This window comes from Ambystoma mexicanum, chromosome 1q (assembly GCF_040938575.1).
Source record: "Ambystoma mexicanum isolate Mex_15411 chromosome 1q, UKY_AmexF1_1, whole genome shotgun sequence".
In the NCBI taxonomy this organism is placed as follows: Eukaryota; Metazoa; Chordata; class Amphibia; order Caudata; family Ambystomatidae; genus Ambystoma; species Ambystoma mexicanum.
In genome coordinates, this window is record NC_090922.1 from 1,252,888,785 (window position 1) to 1,252,902,689 (window position 13,905).

The following is a 13,905-nucleotide window of genomic DNA, read 5'->3' on the forward strand; positions in this document are numbered from 1 at the left end:
TTATATAAGTAATATCATTATTCTTGTGATTTTTCTGTGCACGTTTTAAGAGGCGTTAGGACCCTGTTGTGTATTCTGGGGGGTTGCTAGCGGAAAATAGGGTCTCACTCCAAATGTCTGCATGTTAAAAATCTGACACTTCATCAATTAATGTCCATACTCCTTGCGCACATGTGTGTATTTTTTGGTAAATGTCCGATATTGGTAAACCAGTCAAAAAGCGCAAAATGTTATCATTTTTGAATGCAAGCCCCCAGGAAGATCAGAGGCGGACAAGCATGGACCATAAGGAATATATAATGTGTACATGTAATTTCAACAAATTGTGTATCTGGGAAATATGTATTTGAATCAAATATAGATTTGTGAGCAAATTGACCATGGGAGGCTCCTCTGACCCAGAAACAGACCTCATCACTCTGACTCACATTTCCTTCCCCAATCATGGGAGAGGGGAGAATTGGGCCAATGACAAGTAGAGAGGGGCAGGCTCAGTTATGCCACGCACGCACCCACTTCCAAAACACATAAAAAGAGACTGCTGGGACAGGTAGAGAGAGTCAATTCCATTTTCTGCGGGACGCTCTACCGGGAGACTCCAGACTTCACATCCATCAATCTTCAGAGACCAGACATTTACTTCAGAACTTAAAGCAAGGGCCTAAACCCACAAACTGAGAACTCTTCTCAGCAAGCCTCAGCATCCTTAAAATCATTTTCAAACTATTCCACAGCCGGGCGAGCTGTCTGAATTCTTTTGCCAAGAACTTTTGCCAGTACCCAGAAAGCAGTGTTACATCCAGAATCCACTTGATCCGGACCGGAAAGCAGAGCAGTATCCAGAACCCGAGGCCACTGTATCCAAATTTATATTGTGAGTACCTAGCAGAACTGTGCAGAACCAATCTCTTAGTTAAAATAATCTAATTCAAGCTATTTTAACTTAAGTAGAACTGCCTCCTAGAAATTGTGTCATCTGTCATTTTTAAAGCTGCACAACTGTCACCTGTCAATTCTGCAGCTGCAAGCTGTCACCTGTCATTTTGAGTTTTACTTTAAATCCGAAAATCTACCTTTATTAAATCGTCCATATCTCTGGAACCGTTTGGGACAAAATTTTTCATTTTAAAGCTGTGATTCTAGGCTTTCCAACGAACCTAGAACCGACTTCCTACTCCCTGTATGTTTTCCGCAATCGCGATTTACGCACTCGTGAAATTTACCGCGATTTGGCTCAATTTCACCACTTGTCAAAATAGCAGCTCCATTCTTTCCTTTGTTAAAATCCGTTTGCAACCTGGTAATAACTCATAGAGCATTGCTAAAGTGAGCCTGAACTAATACCAACAAGCATCTCTCACTCACCCTGAATCTCTAGAGGGAATTAAAATCAGTTAGCACCTTTTCCCATCCATTGCCATCACATTTAAAAGCATTTTGGGCCTGTGTTTTCTAAGCTTGCTGGGGGGGAACTGAATTCCGTATTGTATTTGATTGCATTCCTGAGAACTGTGTGCTCCTCTTTCCATCTCCTTCCATTTCTTACATTGCATAGGGGGGGGGGGGGCAAATTGCCAGAGAAAAAGTGATTACATTGTTGTTGGTTGAAATCATATCACGTTTATTTGCTGTACTGCATTTTATTCCACCTTGCATTTCCTTGAAACCATAAAACATTTCAGCTATCTCATCCTCTATACTACTCCTAAGTAATCAGTGTACCCCTGTAACATTATCCATTGTTGATCACGGTCATATTCTGAAGTGTGATATCAGTCATCAATTTATTTATAAAGTGTGATAGATATATATTGTTGAATTGTCCAAATAAACCTTTTGAATTTAAAAAACAAACCTACTTCTTGGCTCAGTGGGGTCAGGGGGATTCTAAGAGGGGGGTGTTATATAAGGGTTGTCATCCAGAGTACTGAACTGGACATAAAAATACATCAATAAGGGTTTTCCTCAGCATCCCAGACTAGGCATTGATTTAGCTGTAGTGTTGATTGAATATCGCTTAACATACCGCACCCAGAAAGAAGCCCATGTACCAACAACTTTCCCTGAACCCACCAACAGGGGATTGCAAGGCCATCTAAATGCAATTCCCATGACTGAAAATCAATGCCACAAGCTCATTTCTACAGCTATCACATTCAACGTATGAAAATATACATCATTCTGCAATTAACAGAGCAAGGGACCCTCTGCCATGCACCTTGCTCATAGCAATAATGCCACCTGCCTGCACCCACCCATGGCAGGCACACAGGGCATGTGACTTGGGTTACATACATGAAACATGAAACACCAGCATGTAGTCTAATTTTAAAAAAATTCTATAATTGATTGTAGAGGAGCAGGTGGATGTATTTTCCCTAACTCCTTCACCACCGTCATACTGGAACAGCAGGAGAAGGGCCTTTGTGAGACTCCATGTGTTATGCCTATACCGCATTGAGTGTTTCAGAGACGATATCCATTCAGACAACCGAATCGAATGTACCCTCGCACTGAAAGTGTCGAAGGATGCCGCATGGCAGGATGTCAGCACGCACAATTGGACATCATGGAAGGTTGAGTGAAATCTGGCAAGGGCAAAGTGATGTCATAAAGAAGATATACAAAGCCATGCTGAAACAATATGGAAATACTCAAGAGTGACAATGTAACTGAAGCGATACGAGAAACCTGTATGAAACAATACAGTAATCATGAATGCAAAAGAAGACAAAGTAACTTGCTGACCAATAAGTGTAAATGCGCAGTAACGCAAGGTAGAAAAGATACATAGAAGGAATATATAAAGTGGAAAGGATGGCCGTAGTTGGAAAATGGACGCTGGCTCGTGTAAATATTCAATTCAATTACCTCAGAAACCGATCAAGGTTGCAGAGTCAAGAGACGCTGGAAGAACAGCTTTGTGTGCAAAACAAAGAGGAGTAAAATGTTGGCTTGGGATCAAGGATGCTTATTTTAAGGAATAGCTGCAAAGTATGGAGGGAGGCAGGCGGATAAGGCATGGATGAGGCATATTTCTCTTAGATTTAAGAAGAAAAAAAATCTTCATGAGCCAAGTATTGGACAATTAAAAAGGTATAAAGTCTATGCAAGGTAGAATGAGCAAGTCTCTAGAGGCCAAGAGGAGTAATGGCATCCAGTATAATTAAATCAAATAGCAGTAAATAGGAGGCTGAAATGGACACATCTGTGGCCTATTCACATGTGACTGGGAAATAATAAACAAGGTGTATTCATTAAGCCTTGGATAAAGATAGTGATGTGCTTTCACTCCCTTGAATGTCCTAGAACAGATACAAGGCTGCAACATCAACTACAAACGGGAAACTTTGGCTCATGGCCAGCTGATGAGAGATGATGGACTAATTGGTAAAATGGGGAGTAATCTGATGTGATCCAAGCACCTGAGTTTCGGTTTCCTTACATGCTGCTAGCCGAGCCGAAAGTCCAAAGTTGGGTAAGAGTGCCAACCAATCAGTGGGTCTATTGGGCAACCTGCTATACAATGTTGCAAAGACCTATCTTGTACCATTGTATTCACTATAATTATTATATGTATTTAGAGGTAGTTCGAGGATTATCAAACAGATAAGAGGCAGCCAATGAAGTATTAACCGATATATATGCGATAAGAAGATATGTTCCCCTAACCAAACCCTCCCACTAATATGTTTTATGCTTTGCCACCTAGGATGACATCATAGATGGTGCATGTTGGGGTATAAGACCTCTGTGTAATCAAGTTTGTGTGTGAGTGTGCAAGCATCCGTCTGATGTTTGTGAGTTGACCCTGCTTTATTAATCTATGAATAAATCAGTAATTTGCCATATTCTTTGAGTCTGTCCGGTTATTTGGTCTGATATCTTTTTCCATCTAACACAAGAGATGCTTCAAGTTGCTAGAGCACATGATGATTTTTTCAAGAGGTGAATAATAAATAATGAAAACATTCTTTTGACAAAATTAGCACTTTTTCATTACAAATGTAAAGGAAAAAGTGGATTATGTTGCTGGTGTTATGGTACTGCATGGTTTCAATGGTGGCTTGGGCTGTGTGGCATACCTGACATGTTGCGTACCAATGTTCTGGAATTCTCAGAGGGTCCAGACATGTGGTCCATATTGGCTGGTTGGCTTTATCGTGACAACTGCAAGTGTGAGGGATATGCTGATGTCTGGATGTTACCCAGTCAGAAAAAGGGGGAGCTATAATGAGGACTACATAGAGTTGGCTCAATTAACATGAAACATCAACTCAATATTAAAGATCACCAGAAGCTCCTGCACAAACATCATCAAAGGGTGTTCCGGGACAAACACATGCAGGCAGGAGCTGGAGCACACAGACTTTGAGTGAATGCATGGAAAGGGAAGAAATTAATCACCAGTGGCCTTACCCATGGATAGATGTCTGCAGTGGCCCACACCAACACTGATGGGCAGGGTGTCATTGCACATCTCTTCCAGGGGGTTGCATGCCAACCAAGTCAAAGTAGGAGTACTGTATGACAGTAAGATAGTACTGAGCCACGCGGGGTGGCTTATGTAGAGAGGGGGTAAAGATCAGAGGTGGGTAAAGTCTGGCACACATTGCTAGCCTGATACCATCCTTATATAGCCATACCTTGGCTTGCCACTGAATAGTGGTCTGTGATCAGCAAGGCAGATATACTCACACATTTGGATAATAAATCAACATGTCAAGTCCACCCTCTTGCCATCACCTTGCATGCTGCCTACGGCATACCTTAACCAGGAAGGAGAAATGATGTCAGCAAGCTGAAATATAGTCACTGTCTTCTACCTAATTAGCTCCTTCTTCCTGAGGTGTGGCAGTTATTTACCTGTGATAACAGGCATTTACAACTATGAAGGTAAGGACCCCAACCGTATAAACTATCATGAAGTGGAATTATGTCATTGAGGGAAGATGTCTGGGTGCGGGGAGGGTGGATGAAGATGACTGGGAGTATTCATGAGGGTTTTATTTCATTCATGGAGGTCTCTCTCCCCTTTCAGATACCTTTGCCACACCATTATCAGCCCTAGCATTTATTATGTTTTCTTTAAATCATTCATGAGGCATTACTTGTGAGTGACTTCATAGACTGAACATGCATCCCCCGGGGAATATGCTCGGTGAAGGATACTTGCCCACCATGTTGTGACATACTCTAGTTCCAGCTGGCATAAACAATGAGTGCCACATAGGGGACTGGAACTACATCAACTGGTGGAGGACCTACACCCCTCACCTAAGAATGGAACTGGATGTTCTAAGAATCCGTCATCATACCCCAGAAGTCAATTACCTTTTGATGTGCCCATAACCTGGGAAGAAACGATGGTGTATTAAAATGATGCCATGAATCTCATTCTTTGTGGGAGGTGGGAGCAATGTGCTGGAAGGCCTACGTAGGCCACTTCAAAGATATGGGGTTGAGTGTCTTGAGAGGTGTAAGGGGAGCCAAGCTGGGGGGCAGAGCAGGTTAGTTGAGTTTGGACTAGAATTGGATGCTGTCTTTTTCTTGCAAGTACAAGATGTTGATAAACCTTTGTCTGTTCACTTTGTGACAGCTAATATAGATGATTTTCATTATGTTCAAACAACACTTCCCATCTGATCAAATATAATCGGAGGCCACAGGTCCTCACATTGCACCCTACAAACAGCCATGGTGTCTCAGTGAAGGTAGAAGTTGTGCCTTACATCAAATTCTGCCAAGCAGCACTGGAGAGTTGGCAAATTGTACTGAGACTTTGGCAGCAAGCGTCCAGAACCCCATGGGGTGACTTTAACCATGACATTTTGCCTGCAGCACTACCAAAGACTGACTCACTAGGACCTGGCAGAAGAGTCTGTCACAGTGTGGGATCTTTGCCTCGGACAACAAGGACAGCTATGGTTTATGGTGATAGTGCTGACACAACTCACCCCCACCGCTTGATAGGCAGTGCAGGGTTCTGGTCCGGAGTGGCCAGGGAGCCCCTGAATTATACAACGTTTGGTGGTGTGGCAATGATGGTTATTACCCAACAGATCCATACCTCTTTACGAGCAGGGCACTGTCTACACCTGTAGTCCGAGCACTTCTTGCAGGTCGTCCATGTCAGCCTTGATTAAAAGATGGCTATAAAAGATGTCAATAGGACTCCAATCTTCAACGATTTAGCCCAGTGGAGAATAAAAAAAGGTTGCAGGTGGATTTCCTGTAGTAAGGCAGTGATTAGTTATTCTCCTAGAAGTAACTGCCTTTTTTGCTTTACATGTTGGCTATTTACCAATAAAAACAATGAGCATGTTTCAAAGGTTTGGTCTGACCATAGCTGTGGTTTTTCAAATTTTCAAAAAAGGAAGAAAAAAAATAGTAATGCATGAACATTCCAAGATACACTGTAAAGCTAAAAAACAGATAAAAAAGGTAAAATGTAGAATTAGCCAAGATAGAACTATTGTTTCTGAGCTAACAAAATCTGAAAGGGAACAGATAGAGAAACCCTGTGGTATTCTAAGGAGACTACTTGTTGCTATATTTTATTTCGCCAAGCAAGGGATGCCTCTCCGTGGACACAGGGAACATGCGGGATTGGGACGTACGTCAAATGAGGGTCATTTTTGGGAGTTACTCAAGATGATGTCCAGGTATGACAATGTTTTAGCACTGCATACTGCTCATGCTAAGCGGAATGAAACCTACATCCAGAATGATTTCATTAGTGTGCCAGTGAAAGAGACAATGCGCGCTATCCTTGATTAAGTTAAAATGGCCAAATTCTATAGTATCATTGTTGACTCTATTATAGATGTCAGCAGAGTTGATGAGTTTTCTTTATCTCTTAGATATGTTACATCATCTGGTCATGCTGCTGAACATTTTGTAACATTTGCTGATCTCCCTGGAGCAGGATCGGCTGACTTTTATAAACTATTGGCATCAACTTTAGAGTGCCTAGAAATAGATGTTTCCTTGATCCGTGGGCAGGGGTATGATTGTGCAAGCACTATATCCGGATGTATTGCTGGACTGCAAGCCCTTCTGAAAGAAGTCTTGTCCAGAGCTATATATGTTCACTGTTGGGCGCACAATTTAAACCTTGTGCTGATTGATGCTGCACAGTCATGTAAAAAAGGAAAGTAATTTTTTGGTGCATTTAAGGCACTGTACACTTTCCTTACTTTACTAGGTCACATAATTCTTTTTTTTAAAAAAAACTTTTTTTATTAGCACACTGTATTGCTCCTCCCCGAAAAGTGCACGGAACAACCATAAATCACCAATGCAATTATAGAGCAAATACTTTGAACCATAAACAGACAGACACAATAACTCACAGCCACGCACTCTTTAGAAGATAATCAGCTCTTTACGGCTATTTATTCACAGATTACAAGTACATAGAAATAACTCATAAAAATAATAAGGACATAGATCACAGAAGAAGTAAAGAAGTCAAAAAGAAATACATCACCGTGAGCGTAACAGGATTCCTCATCCCGTCCAGAAGCAGCTGGAAGACCCCGGGAACAGCCAGGCCGAGAGTACCACAGCTCACAGGAAGGCCGGACGTAAGCGTCCTTCTCCGGCTGGAGTCTCACCTGACCCTCTCCGGGCTTCCACATACATACACACTCCACAAAGGGGAATAATTTTCAAACATTCTGGAAATTTCACTTGCGCAGTTGAGGAACAGCCGTTGGTTGCCAGCTGGGTCAATCGAGAGCTTCCCCCCAAGAAGCGCAGTGCCTCCCTTTTCTAAAAACACGCTCCACGGTGAACAGTAGCAAACCATAACAACGTTAGCTTTCCCAACAGAAATGGCCTTGACCGCATACCAGGTTTGGAAAAGCATGTTTGTCTCAGCACTGTGAATCTAACACTCAGCAAAATATGTGCAGCATTTCACTGCGGTATGAAGTAAATATCCAACATGGCTCCGAGCGCTCCCAGAATGCATTGCGCACCCGCGTCATTTTGGATCAAGCATAAATCAAGCATAACAATTCCACCCTTTGGATATTTATCTTCCATATCCCGGTGGAACAGGAACCGGTCTCTGAAACCTACGAAATGTTAAGACTAAACTGAGAATACATTGAATGCAACAACAACAAGCAATTATAATAGACAATATAATAAAAATGCAAGCAAAAATGTATTGTAGTGTACCCCCAATATCAGGTATCCATGAAAATAACCAATCCCACCAATTTCTATTACGATCTTGAGACACTTGAGAAATGAGATCCCTCAAACCTCGAATATGACTTTCAATAGATCGTGAGTGGTCACTTAAATTGAAACAACACATACCTTCAAAGGCGTTACACCCTAAATTATGTTTTAGCAATAGGTAATCAACAGCAGCTCTGTTCTGCAAAGTTGATTTTCTAGTAACTTGACTATCAAGGAGTAATTCTTCTAAAACCTGCGAAGTATGATTAAGACTTTTAACTACTAAACACGCTAATTTCATCAAAGATTTGTTACCTCCAGCAGCTAAACCCCAAACACCCACTAATGAAAGGGTTAATGCTAGAACCTCAGCTTCTGATAACAAATGTACATGTGAATCACAGTCAGGAGATAGCCCTACAGATTCGAAAGTTGACTTTTTACCTCGAGTTATCGCTGAGTGTAAAGGAAACATCATTAGTCCTAATTGAGTTAAAGCACATGGACCTCCAGAAATGTTAGCTGGAATATAAGTATATGTAATGTTACCACATGAAAAGAGCCATCCTGTTGGAAGTTTCACATGATTCAAATGACTAGCAGTTATCACTGTATGATTGCAGGACATAGTATTGTTTACACTGGTGCATTTGCGTGACATTCGCGAACATAGTCGCCTCTCGAACATGGTATTATTGTACTGGTTGGTCAACTCTATTTGTTGGCATTTGCCAATTTCTTGTGCTTTGCAAGTCATAATGTAACACACATCACCTTGAGTTATATTGTACGTAATAACACGTGTCAAATTTCTCCATTTTCTGTCAGACTCTTGGCAGAACCAACAGTATTCGTAAACTGAAAAAGATTGTCTAATGTCTGAGTCTTGAACTAAAGAATCATTATGGGTGACGCACGAAGATATGCTTTAAAACTGGAACAGGCGTCGGCACCGCTACCAAACACGTAGTCAATAAAGCTTCAGCATTGGGCACATCACTAAGACAAAAGTGTGCTATGTTCAGTACTTGCTGTGCCAGATATATCCACATATTTTCCTCTTGGGTAATCATAGGAGAGTGTTTCCGTCTTCCTACAAACGACTCTTGCACGGCTGGCATCAAGGTTGTTTTCACTTGCTCCTGATGTGTTTGTCGCATTTCACGAATCCATGTCTTCGGTCTGGCGGGCTTTTTGGCACTGGCATAGGGCTGCTTGGGGACAACATTATTCATCACTATCAGTAACCCCTTGATCACTGGCACAGATGTGACATTTTTCGTTGTTAACAGCAGATTGTTTAACTCGCCCAAATGGAGTCCATTTAGTGCCACAGTTACACCAACCAGACCCAGGATCTACAAAGCAAACCCAGAAAAGAGATATCAGTGTTGCACATCACTCTCTCAGGTAACATTTGTCTGCGGGTACATATTGCCATTTCTTTCTACCAGGCTCCATAACTAAAACTACTTGATCTTTGCCTGATGCAATGACATCTGCGGGCACTGGTGGGCCACTTGGCTTTTCCACCCACACCTTTGCACCCGGTACCATACTGTCTGAAGAGCCAAAACCGCGATCCCCACGGGTAGTTAACACTGTAGGAGGCTCCCCTTTCTTAATCATGGACAATTTAATGGGAATGACTATCAATTGGGCCAATCGATCACCCTTGTGTATTGATAAGAATTGATCCCCACTATTCATTAGGATGACTTTAATCTCGCCTTGGTAATCAGCATCAATTACCTCTCCCAACACTTGAACTCCCATCAATGCTAGGCCAGATCTAGGGGCAATCCATCCCATATGTTCTGGGGGAATCTGTACTCTAATCCCTGTTTCAATGACAACTATTCCTCTTGGATCTAATCTTATTTGTTCATTAGAATGCAAGTCTACCCCGGCTGACTCTGGAGTTGCTCCATAGGGAGCTAAAGAACCTGGAGTAATTTCCCAGTATAATAATGTTTCTTTGACTGAATTGGGTTGAACCTGTAAAGTAGGAGTCATTAGTCTCATCAAAGGATTTTCATGTTCATACACAGGCCTATTGTTTAACACTTGCACCGCATCAAACACACGATAACGCCACCCTGCCAAACTGCCGTCTCCAGATTTGCGCAACTGTTCTTTCAGTAACCCATTCATTTGTTCGTTCAATTAGCCCAGCCGCAGCTGAATGGTAGGGCACGTGATAGATCCACTCAATGCTGTTTTCCTGACAAAAGTCTTGGATTAATTTGCCTTTGAAATGTGACCGATTGTCACTTTGAATCTGCAAAGTCACTCCATAATGTAATATGATCTGATCTAACAACCTGATGGTATTCAATTGGGTTGCACGTTTGCACGGCAAAACCATCAAATATCCCGAGTAGGTATCCACAATAGTGCATGCATACTGATAACCTCTGCTGATTGGCATAGGACCGATATAATCAATCTGCCAAATTTGACCTGGTAATTTTCCTCTTCTCAATGTGCCTCGAACAATTTGAGGTATCGGTCTATGTAATTGGTGTTGGCACACGTGACATTGCAAAATAATGGTTTTCACTACTTCTAAAGGAAGACTGATGCCTCGTGCTTGTGCCCACCTGATAGTAGCCTTTTCTCCAAGGTGCCCACATTTCTGATGGGCCCATTTGGCCAAACCCTCCATATCGTCTTCCCGAGCTTCTGCATCCACTGAGGAAATCTTGGTGTGTTCATCTGCAACAGAATTAAACCAACGTTCTAATGAATCTGTGGCACAATGGGCGTCCACATGATATACAGTGACTTCACTTTGTAACAACATTTCGGCAATATCCTGCCACCGTTCCTTTCCCCACAACTCTTTTGAATGAATCTTCCATCCATTCTTTTGCCAAGTTGGCAACCACACTGCCAATCCATTCGCCACTGACCATGAATCTGTGCACACATAACATTGACCAGGGGTCTCTTGTTTCAATGCTTGGTAAACCACGTAAAGTTCTGCGAACTGACTGCTCTTCCCTTTCCCTGTCGTTGTCAACATCTTTTTTGTTTTGGGATTGTACGACACTGCTTTCAAGTACCGCTCAGTTCTCACGTATCGGGCTGAACCATCCGTGAACCAAGCATGTTCTGTTTGCTCTACGGTGAAATCGCTGTAAGGTACTCCCCATTTCACAGGAGACTCACGTTTTTCAGGCACCTCCGGTGGTATGTAATCTGAGGGCGGTATGTTGGCTACTTGCTCATGTAATTTTGCCACTCCACCCTTTCCTGATTTGGCTCTATCTTGAATATACCATTTCCACTTAATTATGCTGTCTTCTTGAGCATGTCCTATACGATGCGTTTTAGGAGAACTCAGTACACACTGCATGATTGGTATTTCAGGTCGCAAAAATACATCATGACCCACCGTCATCTGCTCGGTATCAACAAGAGCCCAATAACATGCCAGCAATTGCTTCTCAAACAGAGTGTATGAGTTACCAGCGTCGGGCAACTTACGACTCCAAAACCCTAATGGCACACGTTTCCTGTCTTGTTTCTGCCACACACTCCAGTTAGCATAATTGTCTTGCACAGACACATTTAATTCCACTTCGCCTTCCTTCAAGGGCCATAAATCATGCACCCGCTGCACGCTGTCTTTTGCCATCTCAAAGGCTTTCTGCTGCTCTTCCCCCCACTGAAACTCATATTTCTTTCGTGTCACCTTGTAGAGGGGGGCCAATATCTGCCCTAAATGAGGAATGTGCTGTCTCCAAAAGCCAAACAGTCCTATAAACTGCAGAGCTTGCTTTTTGTTTGTTGGAGTGGTGAATTCAAGTATTTTCTGTCGAGCTTTGGGCACCATTTCTCGATGCCCATGATGCCACTGAATCCCTAGAAATATCACCGTTTCAGCTGGACCTTGAATTTTACTCGGATTAATCTCCCACCCTTCCTTATTCAATCCTTCCATAAGGACATCTAACTGGCTTTGCACACTGTGCTCATCCTTGCCTTGGATCAAAATATCATCAATGTAATGAGAGATTTGTATGTCAGGTTTGCACTTTATCTTGTCTAAGTGCTCTGCCACCAGCCGGTGACAGATAGTCGGGCTGTGCATGTACCCCATGGGTAGTCTCGTGAAAGTGTACTGACGTCCACCCCACGTAAATGCAAACTGTTCTTGACACTCATCAGCAATTGGCACAGAGAAAAATGCATTAGCTAAATCGATCACTGCATACCAAGTCCCCTCAAACTTTCGGACATTTTCAATCAAGGAAATAGCATCTGGGACTGCGGGCACTAAGGGAGGAGTGTGTTTATTCAACTCCCTGTAATCCACCGTCATCCTCCATGACCCATCTCCCTTTTTAATAGGCCAGAGCGGATTGTTCCATGAGGTGGTAATAGGGCGTAATACACCCGCCTCCACGTATTCTTTGATGGTGTCTGAAATTTCCTTGTGCCCCCCAGGAATGTGGTATTGTTTCATTGCTACCCGCTTGGGTGCCACTGGCACTTGTACTGGGGGCATCTTCAATTTGCCTACGGTAATGGGTGTACAAATTAATGCACTCACCCCAAACTGGTACGTTTTACCGCCAAGTCCCAAGGTTAACCCTTCCAAAATGTCAAAGCAAATTATATATTCAGGTATTGGGACAATCAACACTTGGTATTTCTGCCTATTCAAATTGCCTATTTTCATCTCCACTCTCGTTTGTACTACAGGGGTCTCCTTTCCCCCTAAACCTGTAATCGTAAACTGTTTGCCTTTAAATCGTGTCGGATTACCATGAATCAAAGAGGCCTCCGCCCCGGTGTCTATCAATGCTCGCTCCCCTTGTATATTTCCTGGCCCCCAAAAAATCTTGACATCCACATGAGGCCGCCTATCCACTTTTATGCGGGCAGACGCTGCCGGAGCTTGGCCGAAGCCCTAGTCAAACTTTGAATGAGTGTGACTCGACTCCGCCTCTAGCATCGCACTGACCACTTTTCTCAAATCAGCATATGTTGGCTGGTATGGGGAAGGTGTCCCCATAGACCCTTCGTCTTGTTCTTCCGCAGGGGGAGCAGAAGGTGAGGTGTCCCCCTGTGGCGTGGTGACTACTTGTTTCTTAATCTGTTTATAGCGCTCTTTGTCTGTATAATTCATACATTACTCTGGTTTCAATGCCATCAATTTCTTTCGTGTGGCACGCCATCTTTTAACAAAGCCAAAAACATTTATTTTCGGGACACTCGGGAGTCTCTGCTATCTTGTCGCCTGCCTTCAGTTCTTCTCTTACTACGCCCCTCTCTCTCCCGCGGCTTGTTATCACTCTTATCCCACTCTCCTAAATCTGCAAGTTGCCGAATGGCATCTGCTACCTCATCAGTAGCCTTGCCCGTCATACCTACGAGCAAAGTCGTAATGACACTTTTGTATGCGGGTGGCGCAGTTCGAATCACCATGTTTCAAGTTGAAACTGAGAGCGGCATAGCTCCTATGTGATCAGGAGCATCTATGTGAATCGCCTCTTTCATAGCATGCTCTCTGACTTTTTGAATTGCTTCTCTCAACGTATACCACTTTGTTTCTTCACTGGTCCAATCTGTGGTAATAGGGTATTTACGGTTACGTGCTTGGGCTACCAGGTGCAACAAAGCCACCTGCGTATCTTGACCATTTGCATCAGGGTGCGGTCCTGCTCTTAAAACCTCCTGTACATTAGTGTCAATTGA